Genomic DNA, 9,022 nt, shown 5'->3' on the forward strand with positions numbered 1-9,022 from the left:
CCTGTTGGGTAGGGCTGGAGGGCAGCAAAGATACAGCTTTGGATCTTTAGTCTTACCGATTAAAGACATCTTCGTCTGTTCAGGGTTAAAACGACCACTTTGGGATAAATATTTAGTAAAGCGATCAGGGCTGTTTCACCAATCTGTCTCCTTCCCTAGATGGCCTCTGGGTTCAAGGGTGAGATGGAGAAAGAGCCCCCACCCTACGTGTGTCCTCAAGGTCCTTGCCAGCTCTCTGATGCAGATGGTCGTGGGTGCTGCTCGCTCCGCTCAGCTCCCACAGGCTCGGGGTGTCCACGAGGAATGACAGCCCTCAGCTCCCCCAGCTGCCTCCCATGTTCTGGCGGGGAGAGCGAAGGTGCCTCTGGACCCCTTCCACGCTCAGGCGTGCCTTAGTACAGTGGGTGCCCCTTGGAGTGGGCGGCCATTACTTCTCTGCTGCAGTCCCCCCACATGGGCACAGGACACCCTGGAGGTGGTCTCCTCAAGGCCTAGCTCTGTTTGAATACTTGCCTCAGCTATTTCTAAACTAGAAAGGTACGCGGTTATGAAATAAGGCAGAAGTAGGCAAAGTGCCATATGGATGTAATAGAGCCCAGTAGGGGCGCCTGGGTGGCTCAGTCCGTTGGGCGTCTGACTACCGCTCAGGTCACGATCTCACGGCTCGTGGGTTCGAGCCCTGCGTCGGGCTCTGTGCTGACAGCTTGGAGCCTGGAGCCTGTTTCAGATTCTGTGTCTCCCTCTCTCTCTGCCCCTCCCCCGTTCATGCTCTGTCTCTCTCTGTCTCAAAAATAAATAAACGTTAAAAAAAAAATTTTTTTAAGTTTGATCTAGAAGATTAACATAAAAAACCTCTAAAGTTTTTTAATTAAAAAATTAATTCAGGGAGGTGCGATGAGGATCTTTTCTCCTGAGAATATAGAACATTGACCTAAATATTTTGTTAATCTACGCGGATATCACAAATTTTGAACATACATTTTTGGTTTGGGTTATTTATTTATTTATTTATTATTTAATGTTTTTTATTATTTTTAATTTAATTTTATCTTTTATTTACATCCAAATTAGTTAGCATATAGTGCAATAATGATTTCAGGAGTAGATTCCTTAATGCCCCTTACCCATTTGGCCCATGCTCCCTCCCTTGGTTTGGGTATTTAAAAAAAAAAAAAATGTAATGTTTATTTAATTTTGAGAGAGGACAGAGTGCTAGCAGGGACAAGGCAAAGAGAGAGTGAGACACAGAATCCGAAGCAGGCTCCAGGCTCTGAGCTGTCGGCACAGAGCCCGATGCGGGGCTTGAACCCACAGACCGTGAGATCATGACCTGAGCTGAAGGCGGAGGCTTAAATGAGCCACCCAGGTACCCCAGGGTTTGTTTTTTTTTAACCCTTCAAAAAACGTGGATTTCTTCAGGCAGTTTGGAATTCTGGGTTAGACTTGAAAGGAGAGAGGGCTCTTCTGCCTGCCAGATTTGGCCCCTCTTACATTGGGTAAAGCGACATCATCACTTCACATCATAAACGTTGTTTATTTATCTCACCAAAGGGCAGTATTTCTCTGGGGGCACAACAGGCGTGTCATTGCCACACGAAAGTGGATGGAGCCTTCTATGGCCCAGAGGAAGGAGGAGAGCCCAGGGCCGGGGCCAGCAGGGGCAGCACGTTTACCCTGGGGAGAGTGTGTAGTTCTTTGTTAGCCCTTTGGGTTGTTTTTTGTTTTTTGTTTTTCCTCCATTGGCACAAAGCCGAGAAAAAACAGCACTATTAATTCAATCCCGTATTTACACAGAAAGCTATACTGCTTAGGGGAGAAGGCGCATTATTTCCAAGACTTAAGGAAAACTTTGAGTAGAATTTCCAAAGCTCTGTGAATTATTATACACTGCAGCGAGTTAAAAGTGTGTGTTTTCATGTTGGGCATATAGCCAGTGACATTTTTTTTTTTTTCCATTTACAGTGCCTCTGTATTCTTGAAAGCTGAGTAAGTTCACACCGTATGAAGTCTCTCACAAAATGTTTTCGAGAAGCTCTCAGGGTACGTTCCCTTGTTCCGTATCCTTGTGAAGTATTTAAGCATAAAGTGATGTTAGTGCCAGACTTACCTAATAATGCGCCATGACTTGAGGAGGACTTACAAAAGAGCGCTTTTATTGACTTTATAAATTAAGAACCTGGTATTTCTCAGCTCACTTGGCCTTTTGCCCTTCTGCTACAATTATTTCCTTCTGGAACGATTAGTGCATGTTTTATGGATATTTGCGTTGAACTGGGTGACTCACAGATATTTCCAAAAGAATTTTTAAGTTAGAATGCCACTTAAATGTAATTACCTTTTGTCACCATTGTTGTCCACATTAATTCAGATTCAGTGATGAAGTTAAACATTACCTAAAATGAAAAAGGTGGTCTCTGAATTTAACTCCAGGGCCAGAAGTAGGAAAAATGTGTCCTTTACCACATTGGAGGAGAAGAAAATATCATAAACATGTTCATTTATTTTTACCTTTCTCTCCTTAGAAATTCACACCGGGACAAAATCCACACCAGGGAAGGTCTCCTCCGCCTGGGGTCCTCGGTCACCTTGCTTGGGCCCTGTCTCCCCCCCACTCACTGCTTGGCCATGATGCCAAAACACCTTGCACATGTCAACCCCTCTCCACGCCTCCCTGTCTACCCACCGAGTTTCTCCAAGGGCAGCCCAGGGATCTGCGTCTGATCAAGTTCAGACCCTTCCCGACTCCCCTGCCTGCCCCCCTCCTCACCACAGCCCGAGGGGCAGAGCAGGTGGGGTGGCCCCAGAGCCTGCCTTTCATCACCTGGCACCCCCCGGCCCCCTCTCTGTTCTCCCACCTGGTCCCCGCCTCCCAGCCCCCAGCTCGCTCTGTCCCTCAGACTGATTTCATCCTCCCTCCGTCTGAAAGGGCCCTCGGGTCCTCCCACAGCGTCAGGGAGGGGTCTTCTCGCTCCTCGGGACCCACAGCACGTCCTCTGTCTGAAACCTACTTCCACACGTGTCCTATTGTCCGAGCCAGGCGGTGAGCCTCTGACACTGGGGGCCATTTCTCATGCTCCGTCTAGAACCCTACATTCCACGGATGTTCAGGAGACGCCTCCGATGGAAGGAGTGATGGGAAAAAGGGAAAAGGTCGCGAAAACCTTCCTACTTTCTCATCAGCTATGCACGGCAAGGATCCCCTCTTCACTATCGCACCTGGTTGTCTGCCTTGCAAATGTTGGTTTGGAACCAAATAGAAGTGTTTTTATTTTTTTTAGGAGTTTCGTTATTTATTTTGAGAGAGAGAGCACAGGAGGGGCAGAGAGAGAGGGAGAGAATCCCAAGCAGAGCCCGGCACGGGGTGGGGACGGGGGCCCAACAGGGGGCTCGAACCCACACACCATGAGATCATGACCGGAGCCGACATCAAGAGTCAGACCCTTAAGCGGGTGAGCCACCCAGGTGCCCCCGAGGCATTTTTAAAACAGAAGGGGAAAATGGGCACCTCTTTTGCTCAAGGTGTACCTGTGGCCATACCACAGACAGCACGTATCTCTGGAGTGCTCAGAATATTCTAGGCCGTGGTCTCAGCAATTTACACGAACCACCTCTACTAATCCCCTGACCGGTCCCATGATGCAGTACTGTGTTATTCGACAAATAAAGACATTGAGAAGTTCTTTTTTTTTTTTTTTTTTTAATGTGTATTCATTTTAGAGAGAGAGAGAGAGAGACAGAGAGGGAAGGGCAGAGAGAGAGGGAGACACAGAACTCAAAGCAGGCTCCGGGCCCCGCACTATCAGCACAGAGCCCAACTCGGGGCTCCAACTCATGAACCCCGAGATCACGACCTGAGCCAAAGTCGGACTCTTGACCGACTGGGCTCCCCGGGCGCCCCAAAGCCATCGAGAAGTTCTAATGCCAGGCACTCTAGCTCCGGAATGTGAGGGCTTCACCAGCTTCCAGCCCCGCCTCACAGAGCTCCAAGCCCTGGTGATGTCAGCGTGGAATCAGAGGAGCCCGAGAGCTACCACGAAGACGAAAACATTGGTTTATGACTGGTGTGTTTCCTCACCACCCCCTCCTCCAAAACCTCTGCCCCAAACCTGTTTGGCCTCCTTGCTCCCCGGCTGTCAGTGACAGCACCATTCACCTAATCACCTAAGCAATAAATCGCCAACTCCTCCCAATCTGTCATCCAACATCTCCGTCACTCAGCCCTGGCGGTTCCACCACCAAGGACCTCTCTGGCCGGTCTCCAATCCTCTGATGACATAGTCGCTGCCCAGCCCGGGTCCTCATCACCACCCTCCCGCTGGGTGCAAAACCACTCTCCTTTCCAAGCATCTGTCCCGCCCCTGCCAAGTATTTCCGCCAAAACAGATCTGATGCCACTCGGAGACTCGGCACCCTGCGATGGCTTCTGTTGACAACAGCCTGATAGCTTAGTCTGGGAGGCCCGTGAGAGTGTGGCTCCCTCCAGTGCAAGCGAGGGGTCCCTGAACAGCCATGACATCTCACACCTCGGGGCCTCTGCCCGTGCTGTGTTCCCTGCCGGAAATGCCCTCCCTTGTCTCAGAAGACCCCTTATTCGTTCTTTACGACCCTGCTCAAATGCCACCCCCCACCTTTCCCCACCTCAGCTCTCCCGGGCAGAATCCGTCCTCCCCAAAGCATGTGACACACACCTCCATCAGGGCATCTACAACATCTGTGCTGACGTTCCCGGGTCTCCAGGAGGAACGACTTGCGCACCAGACCGCGAGTTAGTCGTGAGTACGTGCACCCGCGGGCTGGGTAGGAGATTTTTGAGGGGAGGAAACTACAGCTCTTATGTGAAAAATAGAGCTCACAAGGATTAAAAATATGCAGGTGACAATGCCAAAGAGGAGCCGTGTGTAGGAGACGTCCCGCATCTAATCTGGAATCATGAGGCTCGTTCAACTGACTTCTACCTGCCACCCACCAGAAACTTGTTAGGACCCCTCTTCTTTGGCCTTTTCAATACAGTGCCGGTGCATCTGTTTTGCTTTATTAAGGATCACATGCCTTTTTAAAAAAAAATTTTTTTAACGTTCGTTTATTTTTGAGAGAGAAAGAGAGAGCATGAGCCAAGAGGGGCAGAGAGAGAGGGAAACACAGAATCTCAAGCAGGCTCCAGGCTCCGAGCTGTCAGCACAGAGCCTGACGCGGGGCTCGAACCCGTGAACCGTGAGATCATGACTTGAGCCGAAGTCCGGTGCTCAACCGACTGAGCCACCCAGGCGCCCCTGGGATCACATGCCTTTGAGGAAGCACTTCTTGTGTTTTGCTCGCTCCGTGTAGGTGTTAAAAGCCAGCCCTCTGATCTCCCGTCTCAGAGTAGTGTCCCCATCTGCTGATCCCCACAATGGCCCCAGAGTAGGGTCACCTGGGAGTTTTGTGATGCCCTGAGGAGCTTTTACTGAGAGGACGAGGAACTTCATTCCATCTTTCCTTCCTACCGAGGGAGGACAATCTCTCTCTCTCGTAGTGGTACAATGTGGTGAGAGGCTACAATTTTAAGTGGATAGTTTATAACGAAGGCGTTTTACCACTCATAACCTTTTCTTCAGCGAGTAAAGTATGCAAATGTGAGCCGGCCAGCCGAGGACAGGCCTTCCTTCCCCTCCCGAGCCTGGAGCGCTTTCTGGAGAAGGCCGCAAAGCATGATGGCTCCCCGCCCCACTCGGCGTTAGTCACAGGCAAGGGAGGTTTACCGAAGGGTAAGGCCAGTGTTTCCAAGCCGAGGGCTTTCTGGCAGCTGTGGTGCAATGTTGAGCCTTCACTGGAATGATCGATCTCCATGAAGCCAGAGGAAAAGAATGTGAGATATCTGGGTTCCAGTTGCCAGCAAGAGGGTGACACCCAGCCTGACATCGCTCTTCTGCCTCCATTCAGAAACGGGGAGAGAGTCTGGATCAAGGCCCAGGTATTTAACAAGACTCACCTGAGACTGCAGTCATGCTGGCAGAACAGGCAGACATGGAAGGGAAGGGGCGAAGCCTCCTTGAACAGGCGCACTCAGGGCAATGCCACGAAGGACCTCTGAAAACAGAGCGTCGGATACCGAAAAGCGGAGAGAGGGTTCTGCGAGTCCCCATGTTGTCTAAGTTTGAGGATCAATTTAGGGAATAATCCAACCCGATCCTGGAAGCCAGAGGCTGTCACCAGAAGCCCCAGCCATGGCTCTGCCGCATTTAAAGTGTCCAGGCTGCTTTATAATGGGGCCACAGGCTGCACCCAGAATATCAGGCAGAAATGCTCTCATATCGGGACCACGTAGAAGGGAAAGTGTGGGATTTGGAAACAAGGGTCTGGGTTCAAGTCCCAAAATTCCCGAGTAGGAGACTCTAAAAACATCACTTGATCTCTCTGGACCTTGCTTCTTCATCTACAAGGTGGGCATAACCCTGTCTACCTCAAAGGCTGGTTTTAAGTCAAAGGAGCTCAGGTATGTGGTCGATGAGTACTGCCCAAAGAAGGCTAATGTCCTCACCATCCTGAATAACAATTATCGATACTATATAATACGCTTATTGCTATGCTAGATGATGAGGTTTTTAAAATATATATATGAGATACAGTTTATGTCCATTAAGCGGCTTATATAATACGGTGAGGGACAATGGGAAGTCGGGACGTTTAATATTTATTGAATTCCAATAGGTCTGGCATTGTTTGAGATACTTTTCACAAGACAAAACAAATGGATCCCTTGGTGGTAGGAATCAGTGTCTCCCATTCCCCAGTTGTGGAAACTGAGGCTCAGGGTTACGTAACTTTCCAAAGTCACAGGGCTGGGAGGAAAGGGCGGGGATTCCATACTCTCCCTTCTATGCCCCGTATCTCTAGAGTAGAAGACTTTCCTCTCACAGCAGACACACGGTGACACAGCACAGACACAATGGCTCTGGTACACCGGGTGGGACTAACTCGGATGTCAGGCACAAAGGCTCTTCCGTTGCAATTACTGAGATGTCTCTTCCATATGGGCTGTTTCATCAGAGCGAGGTCCCTGCGTGTGATGAGCCCCGCAAATGGCTCGTCGGGTGATGGTGAGGTGGCATAGCCAGCAAACAGGCACCTGGAGACCCTGGACTAGGTTCCCGACCACCTAATCTCCCAGGAAGACGGAGGCCCGCTGTCACGTGTCTTTGCGCCGGGCATTGTGTGAGATTCTTTAACTACGTGATGTTATTTAACTCCACAGAACTCGATGCTGTTTTCCTCATTTCACAGATGGAAACACTGAGGACTGGCAGGGAGATAGACTGCTTAAGGTAAAACTGTGAAGCAGATCTGAGATTTGAATTCAGATCTGATTGACTTAAAGCCATTCTCTCAAACTCATGCAGAGCTGAGTTAACTGAAAGGCAGAGCAGCTTGTGATGTGCAGTTTAACAAAGGGATGGCCGAGGCTCCGCGGGAGCAGTTCAAGTAGGATGGGAAGGACGCTTGCAGGAGATGGCCTTGGAGGTGGCCGTGAAAGCAGAGGCGGGATGGGGGCGGTGAGGTAGAGAGAAGGAAAGGAAAGGCAGAGGCAACCGAGGGCCTGAAATTGCAGGGCACATTCGGGGAACACGGTGATGGGGTCCAGGGCCCTGGGGCTTTTAACTGGGACAAACTTTAGAATGTATGTCGGGGCCAGATGGCTAAGGAATTTAAATGCCAGGCTCCGGAGGTGGGACTTCAGTTCTGTAAGCTGTGGGTAGCTAACATCAGATCTCTTAACAACCATTCTTGCAGTCACGAGACCCTGGAGCTGGAAGGGACCAGATGACCAGCTCAACCTCTTCCTTTTTCTGAGGCCCGGAAAGCACGAACTCCACTGAGCTCAGTAGAACCTGGGCTGGAGCTCTCTCAGTCTACTCGGCTCTGCCTCCTTACCTCCACAGTCCCGACTCGGAAGCCCACGGCTTGAGAAAGTGCCTCAAAGACCCTCCTTCTCTTAAAAAAAAAAAAACACAAAAAAAAACCAAAACCACAACCCCATCCGTTAGCGAAGAAGAATTATTGCCAAACAAATAAAAAGATCCTAAACCTCACTCGTAATTTTAAAAAATGCAAATCAAAACAATGAGATGCTAGTTTTCATCTAACAGACTGGCGAGGCTGAGTTTGAGAATGCCCATCATTGGTGATTCAGCCTGTCCCGATAACCCGTTGGTTGGAGTCTAAATGGGGCAACCTTTTGGAAAACGCTTTGGGAAGATCCGTAAAGATTGCAACTGTGCATATGTCTTTTTCATAGAAGTGCAATTCTAGGGATTTAGCCTAAGCTCAGACTCAATCAAGTGTGCAGAGTGCATAGTTAGATGTTTGGTGCAGAATGTTTGCAATTGTGAAAAACTGGGGAGAAAGACCCTAATTGCTCACCCATAGAGTCTCATTATCACATATCAATACAAAGAAATAATATGCAGTCATTTTTTAAATTTTCATTATTTTTTAAATTATTTTCAATATTTTTTTTTGAGAGAGAGAGGGAGGGGGGAGGGGCAGAGAGGGAGACACAGAATCTGAAGCAGGCTCCAGGCTCTGAGCTGTCGGCACAGAGCCCGACGAGGGGCTCGAACCCACGAGCCGTGAGATCATGACCAGGCCTGAAGTTGACCGCTTAACCCACTCAGCCACCCAGGTGCCCCATGCAGCCATTTTTTTCTTAAGTTCAGTAGATGTGTATGTGCTCACATGGAAAAGGTTTAAGACATAGGAGAGGGAAGGAAGCAAGCTGAGAGTTGGGCTGTGCGCAGTATGAATACCATTTGTGTAAGAAAATAAAACATACGTATGCTTGTAGATACGTGGGCATTACCTAGTAAGATCCCCAAACACCGTTCACAGAGATTATCTCTGGATGGAGGAGGGAGGGACTCTGTGCTCTAAACCCTCTGTGTTACTTAAATTTGCGTGTAGTTTTTCCTTTATGTCTCCCTTTCTTTTCTGCTTTTTTTTTTTTTAACTATGACCACATAGTATTTTTCTAACTTAAAAAAATAGT

The 9,022-nt window shown here is 49.1% G+C and overlaps 1 long non-coding RNA gene across 1 annotated transcript; it reads left to right on the forward strand.

Annotated features, from left to right (window-relative positions):
* Positions 1-3,746: 3,746 nt before the first annotated feature.
* LOC132689006 (uncharacterized) lies at positions 3,747-8,246 on the forward strand. The gene is made up of 4 exons (XR_009614787.3): positions 3,747-4,061; positions 4,644-4,776; positions 7,232-7,301; positions 7,768-8,246. It is a non-coding gene; the product is annotated as an uncharacterized LOC132689006 (long non-coding RNA).
* The last annotated feature ends 776 nt before the right edge of the window (positions 8,247-9,022 follow it).

This window comes from Panthera onca, chromosome A3 (genome assembly GCF_046562875.1).
Source record: "Panthera onca isolate mPanOnc1 chromosome A3, mPanOnc1 haplotype 2, whole genome shotgun sequence".
Classification (NCBI taxonomy): domain Eukaryota; kingdom Metazoa; phylum Chordata; class Mammalia; order Carnivora; family Felidae; genus Panthera; species Panthera onca.